The sequence below is a fragment of the Toxorhynchites rutilus genome, chromosome 3 (genome assembly GCF_029784135.1).
Source record: "Toxorhynchites rutilus septentrionalis strain SRP chromosome 3, ASM2978413v1, whole genome shotgun sequence".
Lineage (NCBI taxonomy): Eukaryota > Metazoa > Arthropoda > Insecta > Diptera > Culicidae > Toxorhynchites > Toxorhynchites rutilus.
Window position 1 is genome coordinate 184,696,567 of NC_073746.1, and position 17,693 is coordinate 184,714,259.

At 37.7% G+C, this 17,693-nt stretch overlaps 1 protein-coding gene across 10 annotated transcripts in view; it reads right to left on the bottom strand.

Annotated features, from left to right (window-relative positions):
• The window catches only part of LOC129780626 (uncharacterized), a 329,353-nt gene that overhangs the window by 234,649 nt on the left and 77,011 nt on the right, over positions 1–17,693 (bottom strand). For all 10 annotated transcript variants that reach the window (XM_055789108.1, XM_055789106.1, XM_055789109.1 and 7 more), the window contains one exon: positions 3,600–3,637. The gene's annotated coding sequence lies outside the window, so the exon portion shown is untranslated. The remainder of the gene's footprint in view (positions 1–3,599; positions 3,638–17,693) is intronic.

Here is a 17,693-nt window from a genome sequence, read left to right on the forward strand (position 1 = left end):
GATTGTAGATATTAATGTTTTTCCAAAAATATTCATTTTATGTGTCCACGTGGACATTATCTAAACCGCCTCCTCCCTCACCGTGGACAAGCGTGGACTTTTTCGAACCCCCTACCCCCTCTGAAGTTGTCCACGTGGTATGTGGACAGCCCCTAAACAACATTCCACAAAGAGGGTCTCACTAATGAAGATATTTCTGCTCGAAAATATGTTTGAAGAAAGCGTTCATTTAGACATTTCTGAATGATCTGTGCGTAGGATACTACAGTTAATATTTTTTTCAGCAAAACAAATACCCTAAACGTACATTTTTCTAAACGACTTTCTCAGTCTGCATTTAATCGAGCTTCACGTATTAACCGGTTAAAATGGCCACAACTAAATTCGGAATTGTGTACCATACCTTTTACATGGATGGTCCCAGAATCTACGCCGATTCATATCAATGACTAGGCATAGTTATCAGGGTTGTCGAAGGTCTCTCATCTGGAAACTAACCGACGCCGGAATCCATTTACGGATCAGGGAATAAACATCAAACAAATCCCAAAGGGAATTCGTTTCGAAACCCGTTCGCCGCAAAAAGTGGTTATTCCTTAAAATTATTTCATAAAAACGATACATGTTTTATGATTTGCCAACCTCAACGAATGTCCTAAATCAAAAAGACGGTGATCATGACACTGTCGTGGACACATCTAGCTGTTACTATCTGGTTGGCATCATTCTCGAAGAATACGAAAAAAATGGGAAACTCTTTCACGACGGTCACATTCAGTAAAATGACCCTGTATATACCAGAAGTCTTGCTGATCTGTCAAGTTCATCAACTTGCTATAAACTTTCAGAAAGTGTCAAAATTCATATCGTTAAAATGCAAACTCCCTCTTCGTGTTCATGAAACTAACATAAAAGTTATAAATCAACACAAGTTAAAAATCAATGTGGTAGAATCACCGGTAATTCCACCAAAATTCAATGAATTACCGAGCACATGTTTAAGAAACATTTGCTTCCTACTATTTTCAACCTATGCAGGAGCATTGTTCCGTCCCGGCTCAAAATATAAGGAAGACACAGAACTTCATTTGCAGAAAATTCGCCCAATTTTATCACTAGCGACGAATGGTCGGCATCTTCAATGGTAGGGTTACCATCTGTCCTGATTTAGCAGGACATGTCCGGATTTTGAGATCTATTTGGGGTCTCCTGATTTATTTTTCACAATCTAGTATTTGTTCTGATTTGCATGAGAAATGCAGAATCAGAATTATTTCCAGTGTATCATGTTTTTGAGTAAAATCTTTTTTGTTGAAGACCAACGTTTTGTGAGCATATAAAAATACCACGAGAACTTTCAACTATTTTCATTTATAGTTAGTTTTTTTCATAGCGGGTTTTCGATTTAGTCATTTTGTTGAAATAGAATTTGAAATCAACAATGAAACATTACAGGTAGATCTGACTAGTAAAAGCATATCCAAACATTGCCAGAATACTCGATTGGCACCCACTTCCAAATCCATGTGGTGCAGAAGTCCAGCTCAGAAAATGTTCTGGCGTTTCATACCTGTACTTCGATACTATTGCACTTGAAGTTTGATGACTCTGAAAAATCTCCGGCGCTCGTAAAATCACAATGGTTTTGTCATAATCGTAACTGTGACAGTTGTCCTGATTTTCAACTCCGACCAGATGGTATCCCTATTCAATGGATCTTAATCCACTTGACTTCTTCGTGTAGGGTTATATACTGCAGCATTTAAAACTCACGAATTTTAAATAGTTTACTTTTTTATCGCGTTTGTTTATTTATTCAGGCTAATTAGCATTTTAGCAGAGCCGGATTTAATCGCGTACGTGTTACATGTTTATCGTATCTAAATTGTAAATTACACAGTAGCCATTTAGGCGTGAGAGTGTTCTTCCATTGTTCAGTTAGACCGGACAGCGGATACAATTGATATGATCATTGTGGTGTTATTAATAGCATAACAGTCCGATGTTTCTTGCAGAGCATAGCTTGTATGGATGCCGAGAGATCAGGACTCCGACCATGAATCGATCTCCATCGATGATGATTGTTGCGTGGACCTAGTTACTCTACAACAACACAAATATGGTCAATTGACGGTCCTGAGTTTTCAACTCACCATCGATCGCTTAGTAAGCGAACGCGCTACCAATGTGGCTTTGAAGACATCTCACCTATTCTGGACATATTGTACATGTTAAGTTCAAAATAAGGAAACATTCCGTTGCATCACGTTTCTAGCTATGTATTTCTTCTATCCATTATTATTTCTATAAAACTTCCTATCCATCGTATCTCCTCTGAGTTTCGTACGAGTTATTACATTATTGTTACTTGATGAATGTATCACAAGTCCTCGAACATTCTGCTTATACATTCTCGCAACGATTTTCACATTAGATCGAATTTGTTCTCTCTCCGGAACACATAAAACTTATTACATTTTGAAACTTTCTCGCTAGCACCCGTTGTTGATGCCCATTTAGGAGAACATTTTGTGACATATTTACTTCCAAAGTGGTTTAGTAGCGTTGATAGCCTACAAAATCTTCTGCTGAGATGATAACGTTCGGTTTCTTATAAACATCCATAGCGGTGCACGCTCCAAGTGTAGTAGAAGTAGTTTTGGTACACGATAGAATAGCCATAAATCACTCTGCATGAACAAGCAATTTTGCCAACGATGCCACCAGCTTGCCACAGGGCCAATTCTCCCCACAGATAGTCCTAGCCCAACTATGCTGCTGCCGGAGGTGTTTTGAAAGCCAACAGCAGACAGCAAGTGTGGAGGAAGCATGTGTAACATAGAGAATATGAGAGTTTTATGAGCTTCCTGTCAATCATACGAGTGTTGGCTATTATATTAAAACATTATTGTGCTCTCACTGGAAAAAATAAATTGTGTACATAACACACACATCATTGACTTACTATTTTACGTTTAAACGTTCGCCGATCATTTGTGAAAGTTCAAATCATTTCCTAAAATGATGCTATTAGGTTGAGTGCTATGTCTCAAGCGCGATCTATAAACTCTCTGGATCGGTTCAGTTTAAACCACCCCGGATTGAAATACGATAGGTGCAACAACAGCATGGTTTATAAATTATATTTGTGTTCGTAAATTATGGCCCGGACATTAAAATCAATTTACACCGAAATGGCCGCTGCAACCGTTTACCATCATCGCATTCGTTAACTCAATCAATTAGGTGAGCTGGCAATTTCACGCTGAAAATCCCACCAGAAGCGAAATTAATTTCTTACTGATTATTATTAGACTTCGCCCTCTGCATGAAAATGTATATAAAAACATCGAGTTTAATTGCTGTTCCACTTTAACGATATATTACTACTTATCGTTAGCCAAAATGTTATATTTATGGCCTCCACATCAGCATGCCGTATTTGCTGGGGGCCAAAACAAGGAGGAGCAAATGCTCTTATATCGGAATGTGCCTCCCCAAGGTACACTGGAGGCTAAAAAACCGGAAGAATTTGGACGAATCATACTGAATCATCCGAAAAGTAGAAAATTGATTTTGTTCATGTTCGATCTACTTACCTTTCCTTAGTTATACATAGTGAATGAACTCCAATGCCCTGCAATAGAATAAGAAAATAATTTGTCAATATCGTGGATTCTCAAATTTGTTTTAATAAAATCTTCAACCGGATAAAAAATAAATCTGAACCGCGAGAACAAATTCATAACCAACAGAAAGTAATTGGCTCAGGAAAAAACCATGGTTATAAAAATTAGCTATAATCCGCAAAATCACTGCGGTGCAAAAGATGATACGATAACAGGTGGATGCGGAGACAAGCAATGGCATCCAGTTAAACTTCCCCTCCGACAGTCTCAGCGTGTCTCAGCGAAAATCGATAAACCACTTCCTGAGTTGAGAGAGCGGAAAACATGCGATTGCATGGCATTTTCATCGTTTTCCAACGTTGGATGTGACGAGGATATAACGTGTGTTGTAGGTGAATCTGGTGGAGAAGCTGCGAAGAACGGAAAGATGGGAGCCCTATCGAAAATTGATTTTCATAATACCAATTTGCTTGGCGTGCATTGTTGATGAACATATCCTAACAGTTTGAGTGTGTGTAAGATCATGCTATTAATATAAACATGAGAACCGATCGTTCCAAGCGTGAGGCTGCAATTCCCACAGAAATGATCTCATCTGAAAAAAGGTTCGTTGTCCCGAGAACAGTAACACCTACCTCATTGCTGCGCAAAAAGATGACGAAATGGAAGATGTGCTGTTGATATCAATTCATTTATCCGGAGGCTGGAATACTGGTTTTGAATACAATAGCATATCGAATGCTGCTTGAATCTTCTAAACGAAAACTTTGGCATGGAAACTAGAACTAGTATATTTATTACGAATAATGTAAAGGGTACAAAAATCAGGAAAAATCAGGATCATTTAAGAAAAATCAGGATAAATTGAGTGTTCGTCAGGATATCAGGGAGCGTGCTAAAAAGTCTGGGAAATCTTGAAAAATCAGGAAGGTTGGCATCTCTGGCTACATCTCTACGTAGACTGAGAAAATCGAATCCGATCAATTCGAAGTAGATAGATTCGAAGGATTACTCCAGGGCGAGTTAGGTAGGGCGAAACGGACGAATTTCCGCTGGATCGCCTCAATTCGCTGGACACTATTTTGATAGTAGGGAGACCATACTATGCACGCATATTCAAGATGAGAGCGCACTAAAGCACAATAAAAAGCTTTAACTCTTTGTGGTCGCTTGTCTGCTCTCAGCCACCATACCTTTTTTACCGTTCTGGTCGTTTGTCTGCTCTTAGCCACCACAGCAAGGAATCATACTAAACTTCTGCGAAGCGGCACTGTCTGCTTTAGTAATCCAAATTTTATTTTAAACTATGACTTGAATAGGAGATGAGTACAAAAATGTGTGCGAAAGTTGATGGAATGTCTTGTAGGTTCATCGCTTTTATTTGAGAGACTTTCAGCCGCAGGTTGGTTCGGAAGACTTGTAGGTTATTATCGTGTGATATACATGATGAAGAATTATAAAATATAATTGTTATATAAAAACACATTGTTTAGTGAAAGCTTATTTAAAATTCACCAGAAATAAAAAGATCTTATTTAGCTTTTATAATCTTACATGATACTGCATGAGAGATATATGCCTTTTCAAGGGAAATTAATTCCGGCCAATGCGACACCCATATAAAAATTTAATACGACCGCAAAGGGTTAATACAATGTGGGTCTTTGCATTGCTTGTTGATGCTAAAAATGAAACCTAACATCCTGGATGCCTTGGTGACCATGTATGAGATATGGTCGCTGAACGTTAGCTTTGAGTCTAGGATACCAAGATCGTTGATAGTCACAACACGGTTCAAAGAGATATTGCGTATTTTATACGAAAATTTTACAGGCGATCGTTCGGAATCGTGAACGATTCCACTCTACGATTACAATAATTTCCAAATTTTAATTATTTAACTCCGATCCAGACAAAGATGAACAGAAGGCATATTATACAAAATAGAGATTAAAGATTAATTAAAGGAGATGACATTTAATGAATGGAAAGCCTAGATTGCAATAATTGCAAACACTTTAACCGGAGAAGCAAATGAAACTCTAAATCTAGTAAACAAGTTCTTAACGTTGAATTTCATTTCAAAGATGACGTTCTAAAGGTTATTCAGGAATAGGACCTAAGAATACGCAACAGTGGAGAAAGGTGGACCAGTTGTATCAGAGACCATCCAATGAATAAGTCACAGCGGAAGATGAGCAGCAAATCATTGGGTTGAGAGTAAGAACGGCAATTTAAAAAAAAAAGATAAGAATTTATGGAAATGTGTGAAAAAAAAAGAAATAATAAAAACAAATATTATATTCACAATTATGAGAATTCGAAGATACAAATGGAACGAGACAAGTTTTGAGAGTGACACAACTATATTAAAATGCATTGGTTTGCTTTTTGAGGTAAAAGTTACAGGAATATTTGTTAAGGCCTGTTTGTCATATAATTTTTATATGACAAAAACTGATTCTTTATTGATTCTTATCGAATACAAAAAATGAGATTTTAGAAAGAAAGATCACAATGTTATTATCTATGTGTTCATAAAATGTTTGATAGGAATTTTAAAAAACTATGACTATTGGCTCTTTATTTTCCCGATCATGTATGTATGATTCACTATAAAACTATGATCATCTGTTTGAAAGTACATTTTCAGCGATTGAATAGATGGCAATAACCATAATTTATTTGCTGTGATCACCATTTGATAGGTTTCGTTTTTGCACCTGAATGTTATTTCTTCTAATCAGCAGTTGAACAAAATAAATTATAAAATAGGTAATAAAATAAACAGATATAGCCGTCATTAGTAGCCAAAATTGGATCTTCTCTCATAACGATGGACATACTTTTAAGCACTCCCAGCCAATATAATGATACCATAAGAAAGTCGAAATGCTCATGCTCATGTTCGCGGAGTTTTTCGGCTACAGACCCATTAAACACAGTTAATCAAGAATGGGGGGCGGCGAAAAGCCCTCCGTGAATCTTATTTCATCGTTCGGTGCGAATGAGAGTGACTTTGAAATGAACTGTGTGTGCGTTTATTCTCCTCCAAAAGTCAGCTAAGGCGCTGTCGTTTGCTGTCAACTTCTATTTCGTTGGTGGCGACGGAATCGCGCGAAACAACAAATCTCAAAACACCAGTAAAACGTGTTTTGCTGTTATGGTAAAAGCAACTTTTGTGCGCGCCTCTTTATACACTTCGCATTACGATTTTTTGCTCAACAATTTTCTTCCAGATTTCAAAGTGAAACCCGTCGTCACAACACAGGGAAAGAATGGTTTCGGAATCACACTAACAGCAAAACTTCAGTTTTTCTTGCAATTGGAACACAAATTACAGCCACTCAGAGAAGAAAAAAAACGCCACGAGAAAGCAGATCAAACGAAAGATTGAATCAAATTGATTTGCGATTGATTCATTCTGTTTTTATGTTTACAATATCGAATCACACTTCAAATTCACGCCAAATTCGAGTGACTCTCTAGTAATCATACGTGATTTGAGTTGGGCTAACCTTGAAATGCGGGGTGGTATTGTAGAAACACTTTGTCGTGTCGTAACTTAATAATCGACCGTCGCTAATTGTGCTTGGGTGCCATTGAACTCGTTAACAAGTAGTAATTAGGTGGCAATGAATTAATTGTATTGTTTCCGTGCTGAACACGAAACCAAGAGTAGGTCATTGTTGGGTTAAAATTAATAATAATGGTTTACTTTAATGTTCCACAAACGAACGAAAAGATTTACCGGGCTGATGGGGGCCTTTGTCCGTGTCTGTGATTATTAACGATTTCCTGAAACTTTTAGATTATTCGATCAAGTGGGCTGAGCAATCTATTCTCGATTGATTTCACCCCCACACCACACTTTCAAAGAATCAAACAGCTCGAGCTCGAAACAACTTCGCCGATCGGCTTTTCCTGGTTCACTTTCTGTGTTTTCACTTTCGCTCTTTGCTTTTGTCCCTTTTGATCGGTCCTATTATTGTTTCATTCGTGTGCCAATTTAGCACGAACTCTGCTGCGAGCCATCACAACCTATGGGGGCTAAGGGGGCGAAACGCACATCAACATGAAGTCAACTGGATGAAAAGATTGTTCGGGCTAGGAGTGCTTGCTTTCTGACTCTTTCTTTCATCAGCAGAGAGAACATGACTCAGTATCACAATTACGAAAGTTGCTCCCAACAACTTCTATTTTATGCTGTCAGACGATACACGTCAATGGGATCATTAGAACAACCAGTAATTGCTTCTATTTTTCGCACTGTTTTCACCTTTTGTGGATGTGTTATCCACACGAATGCTATTGTAAGTCTGGATACGTCTTTGTAGTAATTGGATAAATCACAAAATAAATCACCCTATCTATCATAATCGACAGGCCTGTGAATGGAATTGGTTATAATTAGCTTCTTTACCAACAGTAGCTGCAGTTGATAACTATTACAGCTTATTACATTAGAAACACAAAATTTAAAATAGGGGTGTCCATGGGAGTCCTCAACTTATATCCTGATTGATGTGATTAACGGCACTGTACATCGAATTTTCAGTGGTGTCAATGTCAATTAAAAATGAGATTCTATCTGATGACAACTGAGCACTGATTTTCAACCATGGGATGAATATTGAAGCGGTAACCACAAGAAGCATGTATTGCATGTGTTCGGTGTAGTTTTCTAGCATATCACACTTCTTCAACCACACAGTGCATAACGTTTGGATAAATTGTGCGCACCCAGTAAGAGGTTATCGAAAGGAACCACGAATAAAAAAATCCCATTCAGTAAAGTGGCTGCTCCGCGCTGGAAACTTGAGAGAAATATTAGATTTATGTACGTGCAAGTTAGATTGAAAATTGATGATGGACCGGGAGTGCTATCGGGGAAAATAAATGCTTCTGACTTCCATCGAAGCGTGGTAAGTATAACTCACTGAATTTATCAGAGTGCAAGGAACGATCGCATAAATTTTAATTTATGTTTAAAATTGAGGGAATGTGTAAATTTTCAGACACAGAGAGAAAGAGAGGGAGAGTGAGCTATGTGTTATGTACTGGGGAGCATATTCTTTCAATGCAAACATAGCAACATTGTAAATGACTAGCAGATTGAGAATTTGTGTGAGACGTTGTTCAATTTTCAAAATTGTGGTTCGCGATGTTTTAATTTCATTCAAAACTTGCATTCAAACCTTCTATCATTTTTTTTATCCCATTTATTTATTTATCAGGCTCATTAGCATTTTACCTGTAACAGAGCCGGGTTTTTATCGTGTACATGTACATATGTTTATGTTTCTATAAATTGTAAATTACACAGTAGAAGTAGTAGCCATTTGGGCGTTAGGTTTTCTGTTCCATTACATTATGGTAAATTACACTCTAGTAGCCATTTCGGCGTAAGGGTATTTTCTATCTGTTCTTCCATTGTTCAGCAGACCGGACAGCGGAGACAGTTGATATTGATCATTGTTGGGTTATTTATAGAACAGCAGCCCGATATTTCTTGCAGAGCAGAGCAGTTGTATGGATGAATCGATCTTTGTTCCACCGTGGATCGATCTCCATAGCTGATGATAGTTGCGTGGACGTAGTTATTCTATAACAACACAAAGATGGTCAATTGAGGGCTCTGAGTTTGAACTCACGAACGATCGCTTAGTAAGCGAACGCGTAACCAAGTGGCTACGAAGACCCCCCAAACCTTCTATCATGATTACATTTTTTTTTCCAAAAACAGGAAGTGGGTTATATCTATGGTATAACCGCAAGGGTGACGTAGGACTATCGTTGATTTAGAGATCATTTGTTTGAAGTTGAATCTAAATCCATCCTGAATGAATGAATAAATAAATATTTGGGTGACTTCAAAAACGAGAGTGTTACTTTGAAGACTCAAGGTTTTATGCATCCAATATTGGATACAAAAAACCTTGTTCTGAAGAATAATCTTCAGAAGCTTTCCTGTTAACTGCACTTGATTGACAAATCACAAAACCAAATGTATGTGGTCGCAGTATTATATGGATAGAAAACATTAAAATAAACTCACTTGAATGTAATTTTCAATTCCAAGGGGAACTGGCAGATTATTTTTCAGCAACGATCATTTCTTTCCAGGTTTCCTCTCGATAACCAGCAAACGAAAAGAGTTGCGCGCGTGTATATGTGTGTGTGTGGCGGCTGCTTCTATGTCTTCCCGAGGAACCGTATTTCGATGCTGATACTCTCTTGGTCACCTTCTCTTCTCCTTCTGATCGATCGGCTTTTCTGCGCTTCCTCACAGTTAAAACAAACTGATTGCATTTCAGGTCAGGTCAAGCCAGGTAATGAATACCTCGATCCCTCGCCGTTCAGCTCGTTCAGTAACGATGTTGTCTTGTCGATGTCCTCAGGCGTCGTGCACAAATTACGTAACGCAAAAATCCGGATTTTGAACCTCCCCCTCTTTCGTAACGCAATTTCCTATCTCTAATAAACAGAAAGTAACGCAACATCTACCCCCTCCCCCCTTATCGCGTTACGTAATTTGTGCACGACGCCTCACGAAAAATGAATCGGTTTCACCACCACAATATCATTTCAGTATGCTTTTCGTGCGTGATAGAATCGAGAGAAGGTGTGGTTTACGATGGCAATTTGGAAGGCAAACTAGAGGAGAATGAACTCTCTGAGTATGAAAATTTCGGCGACTGAGCAATAATCGATTGAAAATTATATAATTTTCGCGATACGAAACATTTTCCGTTTTTCATGTTATGCATCCAATATTGGATACGAAAATATCCTACTGATGGGAAAGAATAATCTTCAGAAGCTTTCCAGCTAATTACACTTGATTGAAAAATTACGAAATCAAATGTATTTGGTCGCTGTGTTCGCCATATAATTAGAAAACATTAAAATAAACTCTTTCGCATGGATGTATTCTTCAATTCCCAGGGAACTGGCAGATTATTTTTCAGCAACGATTAGATCTTTCCGGAATTTTCTCGATGCTGTATGGCATCCAAACGAAAATTCTCATTTCAGTTTGGCCTGCAACAAACTTTTCTGAACTCTAATCCATCAGATTTGGAGCCCTGAAAAGGGCCGTTGATTATATGCTAAGCTAATATAGCACCCTCTCCTTGGATTCGACGGGCCAGCTGAATGTCCTTGGGCATGATGTGACGCGTTTTACGTGGATAGCACACAAATTTGTATCTTCGAATAAGCCTCCTGCAGCGTCATAACCGCGGAACTTTGGAAACGCAAGTCGGTTTTGAAGTCCTGAGCAATTCCACGAACCAAAAGCTGCAAAGGTAGCTTGCGGATCAGCAATTCGGCCGACTTCCGATAGCGATGAATTTCACGCAAAGTTCCCGGTCGATAGCGATGTGGCTTCTTCACCTGGTGCGGCTGGTGCGCTTCGTGTGCCTTACCACTGAAAGACTAACCTGCTATCTGCTTGGTCCCAAACAAACGAGTCGTCACGGTGCGAGAGTAGAGTAAGAAATGAACGAAAGCAAAGGAAGCGTCATTTTATAACCTGTTTTCGAAGCTATCATTAAGCTATTGAAACAATTTTCCGACTCAATAAATAGCAATCATATAACTCTTGGACATTTTATCTTTTGTATGAAATGATTATCACTGTTCCGTTGATCCGAAGCAGAATGAATCACGCTTAAAGAAGGAATGGATTTTTTCTTGGAATTTACTCAGCAAAAATAATGCCCTTTCCCAACACGTAAAAACGACAAACGGTAAACAGTTTCATCAAAGTGATTTCTTCGATATGGGGATATATTCACTACATCATGTCATGTATTTCATATTCTTCATTATGAAATCCATATCCATGGCACCTATCGGTATCGAATTATCATCGACACCGCGATTTTCGCTAAATGCTCCTTTCAGTTCGGCCTGTAAAAAACTTTTATGAACTCTAATCCATCAAATTTGGAGCCCTGAAAAGGGCTGTTGATTATATGCTAAGCTAATATAGCACGCTCTCCTCGGATACGATGGGCCAGCTGGATGTCCTTGGGCATGATGTGACGCGTTTTGCATGGATAGCACACCAATTTGTATCTTCGAATAAGCCTCCTGCAGCGTCATAACCGCGGAACTTTGGAAGCGCAAGTCGGTTTTGAAGTCCTGAGCAATTCCACGAACCAAATGCTGCAAAGGTAGCTTGCGGATCAGCAATTCGGTCGACTTCTGATAGCGACGAATTTCATGCGAAGTTCCCGGTCAATAGCGATGTGGCTTCTCCACCTATTCTGCTACTGGTGCGCTTATCCGAGCTGCTTTCGTGCTGCATTTGGATCGTGGAATTGCTCAGGACTTCAAAACCGACTTGCGCTTCCAAAGTTCCGCGGCTATGACGCTGCAGGAGGCTTATTCGAAGATACCAATTCGTGTGCTATCCATGCAAAACGCGTCACATCATGCCCAAGGACATCCAGCTGGCCCATCGTATCCGAGGAGAGCGTGCTATATTAGCTTAGCATATAATCAACGGCCCTTTTCAGGGCTCCAAATTTGATGGATTAGAGTACAGAAAAGTTTTTTACAGGCCGAACTGAAAGGAGCATTTAGCGAAAATCGTGGTTTCGATAATAATTCGTTACCGATAGGTGCCATGGATATGGATTTCTTAATGAAGAATATGAAATACATGACATGATGTAGTGAATATATCCGAAGAAATCACTTTGGTGAAACTGCACTATAAAATTATTTGTGTACGAATGCCACAATCGATAGTCGACTCTAATTTGCGCTGGGTAATTTCCTCGGAGGACTCGATTCCTCCTTTGAACATTAATAATCTCTTTCTGGCAAAACGATGTGGTATGAATCACATTATTTGAATGATAGAATGAAGAAGTTTTCTGCCAATTTCCTTCAACCTCCAAACGTATCTTTCTCCCGTTTGTCGTTTTCGCGTTCGCTAATCCTTTCTCACAACACCCATTTCTCGTTTGAGAAATTGTTGAGTAATCATTGTTTGCCAGTGCGCGTAGAGCGGGAATTCCTAAAGATTCATTGCACCTCTAATAAATTGCCGAAAGACATTCGCATTCTTACGTTCATTACATTCTTACGTTGATCGCACTTGATTGAAAAAATCCAAAACGAAATGTATTTGTTCGCAGCATTATATGAGTAGAAAGCAAATAATCGCTCGAAAATGACTTGATTTTCGCAATGTGAAACATTTTCCGTTTTTCATGTTATGCATCCAATATTGGATACGAAAATTTCCAGTGATGGGGAAAAAAATATTCAGAAGCTTTCCTGTTAATTGCGATTGATTGAAAAATAACAAAACCAAATGTATTTGGTTGCAGTGTTATATGGATAGAAAACATTAAAATAAACTCTTTCGCATGAATGTATTTTTCAATTCCCAGGGGAACTGGCAGATTATTTTTCAGCAACGATGATAGCAACGAGAATTCCGCGCGTGTATGTGTGTGTGTGTGTGGCGGCTGCTCCGATGTTTCGAGCGGAACCGTGGCATCACTCTCCTCCTGATGGATTCCCTTTTGGCCTTAGGTGCACAAACAGGCTCTTGGTGACACCGTTCATCAGCGTTTTCATGATAAACGAAATTAGCTTCACAACAACAGCGACAACATGCTCCAATCGCTGTTCAATCATAACTGAGTGGGTTTACGAGCGGCGCTCGCTTATATACCGATTGGTGATTTCAATAGCCTGTTTTGAAAGCAATTTTAAGACTATTGAAACAAGTTTTTGGATCAAAAAGTAACAAGTATATGACGCGTAGACATTTTATCTTTCAAATGAAGTGTTTATCATACCATTTCGTTCAGTTGTTTAAGAGCTATTAACGCTCAAAATCTCGGTCTCCAGCGTAACGCTTTCGTTCTCGAAACTTTGGTTTTACACCCCGGTATAGAAATGAAAGACGTAGTCCTACGTCAAAAGGTGGAACACTATATGTTGAAAATGCCGCTTCCGATTGTCTTCCATTCGGTTGACAATCTATCAACCGAAAGAAACTGTTGAGTAGAATCAAACAAACTTTATATGAACGATTGCTGAAGCTTGCGGCTTGAGTTTTCAAAATAGACATTTTCATTAAATATGTTGGGTGTCCAACATAATTCGTTTCGTTCTTTTGCATGAAAAAAGTTGAAAAGTTTTTTGTCAAGGTCGTTCTAGATTACATACAGATAGGTCACTACAAAGCCTATAACTGGGTAAATTATCAGATTTTCGAAAAGTCCTCTCTTGGATATGTTCTTGAATGTCTAAACTTCAGAAACATGAAGAAAATATTCGTCTTTATAAAATTTCTAGACTAGAATATCCCTTGAACAACAGTATCTCTTACACCAAAAATTAATTTTTAGCACATGTTTTCGCATCCCGATTTATTACATTCAATGAGCCACAAAATGCGCTACACCCCAATACTGATATATTATTTATATAATATATATGCTATAGACGGATTTCGCGCCAACTCGTCTATGGGATTGGCATGACCCTCTCAAAACTTAATGAAACTTTCTTGGCGTGAAGACCTACCTAATTAAGCAACTTGGCATACTTAGTTTTCCGAAAATTTATCTAGGCTAACATATGGAAAGGGCTCAATATTTTTGCACATTTTTGACGTGGGACTACGTCTAACCGGAGTATATGGGGGTGAAATGAAAACCTAAACACAGAACATGCAGGAAAAAATGAAAGATTCCGAATGCTTATAACTCGAACATTTCTTATTGGATTGGAAAGATGTTTGCATCAATTGACAGGGAATATTTCTACGCATCTATCGCAATTTATAAAATGTTATTTTTGATTAGATAAACAATTGAATAACTGTAAAATGATAAGCGTTATCTAAACGCCCTAACTACCTCGTTCTGATTGGCCCGATTTACGGTTTCCCCAACATAGCCATCATAATCAAGCAGCCTTGGGGTAATCGGCAATGCAAATATATGAAAGTAAGGGGTTTTTTGTTCTCACCGAAATGTGATCCCTAACACAGACTTCAAAATCAAGAAGTGTTGGAGAAATCTGCATTGCAAATACAGGAAAGTCGGGGGTATTTTTGTTTCGACTGAAATGTGTTTTCCTAACACAGACTCCAAATCCATGGAGCGTGGGGAAATTCATGCAAGTCGGGGGTATTTTTGTTCCGACTGAAATGTGTTTACCTGTGTTTACCAAATCAAGCATATTCGCGGTTCGAGAAGTACGTACACTTGAGAGATGCAAACTTCAGATGGAAATGTAAAATAAAATAATCGTTTGATAATTCTTCCGTTCACATATTTTGTCCTAGACATCATACCAAACGTGAAAGGACTGTCATTAAATTTACTTGTAACGAAGAACATAAATTATCACAATGCATGAATTGACTTTACATGGCATTTATTCAATCTCTTTACTCACAAAGCAAATATATTGAATTCGATTGAATCCGGAAACTGTTCCATTCAATTAAAAATTTTATGAATAAAAACAAACGATTGCTAAGCTAAGCTAGTTCTACGTCAACTTTGCGGTTATATCATAGATATAACCCACCCATTTATTTAAAATAAAATTTTGTACTCGAAAATGGTAAGTCCTATAAAAAAGTGATCTATGGAAGAGTTTTAGGAAAATAATTGAATTTTCATAAAAAAATACTGAAACAATATGTTTTTTAAATTCTACACTGAAAAAAATCGATTTCAAAAACTAAAAGTCGATTTTCTCAAAATAGTCATCTCATATTTTGATGAAATGGTAGATAAATTGTAGATAAATATGTACCCTAAAAATCTTCCATAGATCGCAACTTGTGCAAATTTAAGGTAAAAAAGTTTTCCTAACAAAAACTTTTTCAAGTTTTTTTCTTGAAAATTTTCTATTTTTTTTTGTAATAACAGGTAGAAATGGATTTATGGTTACCCTTGGATGCTAAAGTACAGTTTTCAGCTTGTTTTCGTAGTCAAATACAGTATGTTTCAATTCAGAGAGCAGCGACAGCTCTCAAACAATAGTTATCTGCCAAAAATCTCTTGATTGGTCGGTCAGGTATAGTTGGTGTAGATTTAGGTATCTATTAAGAGTCACTGTAAGTCACTGAAGATATGATAATAATGAATGGATTGTATAGATACCTAAAGGATGAATAAAATGGCTCTTCAATTTATCTACCATTTCATCAAAATATGAGAAGACCATTTTGAGAAAAACGACTTTTAGTTTTTGAAATCGATTTTTTTCAGTGTAGAATTTGAAAAAACAAAATTCAGTATTTTTTTATGAAAATTCAATTATTTTTCTAAAACTCTTCCATAGATCACTTTTTTGTAGGACTAACCATTTTCGAGTAAAAAAAAATATAAAAAAAAATCAAAAATATTTAGCCCGTTCCATATGTTAGTTTATAAAAACTAAGTTTGACAAGTTGCTTAATTAGGTAAGGTCTTCATGCCCAGCGTGCAAATAAGCACGCATTGAAGCTTTTCACATAGTTTGTCAAATAGACGAATCAGACCGAGAAAGATATAGATTCCCGTTTATTTTCTTCTTTTTACTCTTTCAATTTATCTACCATTTCATTAAAATATGAGATGACCATTTTGAGAAAATCGACTTTTAGTTTTTTAAATCGATTTTTTCTCAGTGTAGAATTTGAAAAAAAAATTTCAGTATTTTTTTATGATAATTCAATTATTTTTCTAAAACTCTTCCATAGATCACTTTTTTGTAGGACTAACCATTTTCGAGTAAAAAAATATAAAAAAATAATCAAAAATATTTAGCCCTTTCCATATGTTTAGTGCACCCGTGGCCGAGTGGTTAGCGTCCCACACTATCATGCCGGGTGTTCGGGTTCGATTCCCGTTCTGGTTGGGGGATTTTTCGTCAAAGAAAATTCTTCCGACTTGCACTGTGGTCACGCGTATTCTAGAGCTTGCCACTTTAGAGTACATTCAAGGCGTGTTATTCGGCATAGAAATCTCAACCAAGTATTAATGAACGACGCTAGTTAATGAATACGTTGAGACGGCAAAAGTTCCACAGGGAACGTTAACGCCATTCAAGAAGAAGATATGTTAGTTTAGAAAAACTAAGTATGCCAAGTTGCTTAATTAGGTAAGGTCTTCATGCCCAGCGTGCAAATAAGCACGCATTGAAGCTTTTCGCATAGTTTGTCAAATAGACGACTCAGACCGAGAAAGATATAGATTCCCGTTCATGCTCTTCTTTTTACTCTTAGAAAACACTTTCCAACTCCATTTTATAATGAGGGTTAATATTATCACGCATTTATGCAACAGCACAAGTGACTATGTGGATAACGTGGCCATATAAAACAGCCTTGCATTTCAGCCGGCCTTGGTTCGACCCCATTGACATCCTTTGGAATTTTTTGTTTTGGGTACAATCCCAAAAGAGATGAAAAAAAGAAAGAGATGTCTGTTCCCATACATACAAACATTTTAAAGCTTCAGATGCTTTTATTTGTTCATTTGACCCTTCAGCACATGAAAAGGCATTTTTTTCTGCCGAAAATGAAATGTTTTCTGCCAATGCTAGTTTGGGTGTAATGCTGATATCATATGCAACGGATTTGCTCGATAAAGGAAAATGAGAAGAAAATGGAAGGTATCGCACACTGATCAATTCCTGAAGAAAAGCGAAACATTACTCAACAAGCCCTATCCCTGTGTGATTCTCCTGTCAATCAGGATGCATAGAAATAGCTGGGATGGGATCAGTTATTTCCTGACCGTAAAGTATTTAACATCATCAACCAAAAGGAATCAGCAACAGGAGCGGTAGCAAAGCAGCTCAGCAGCAGCAAACGAGATTCAATTCTCCTGTCACAACATGAACGAAAATACAACACGTCTGTTCATGCCCCTATCGCAACGTGTTTTATGTCACAGTTTACCAAGCAGAAAGAGTTAATTTCTAAGATCATTCCAGCTTTTTTCCCAGAAGAATTTATGCAGTGAACTCGCAAATTTAAGCGCCAATTTCGAATGCTTATAACTAGAGTATTTCTTCATATATCGC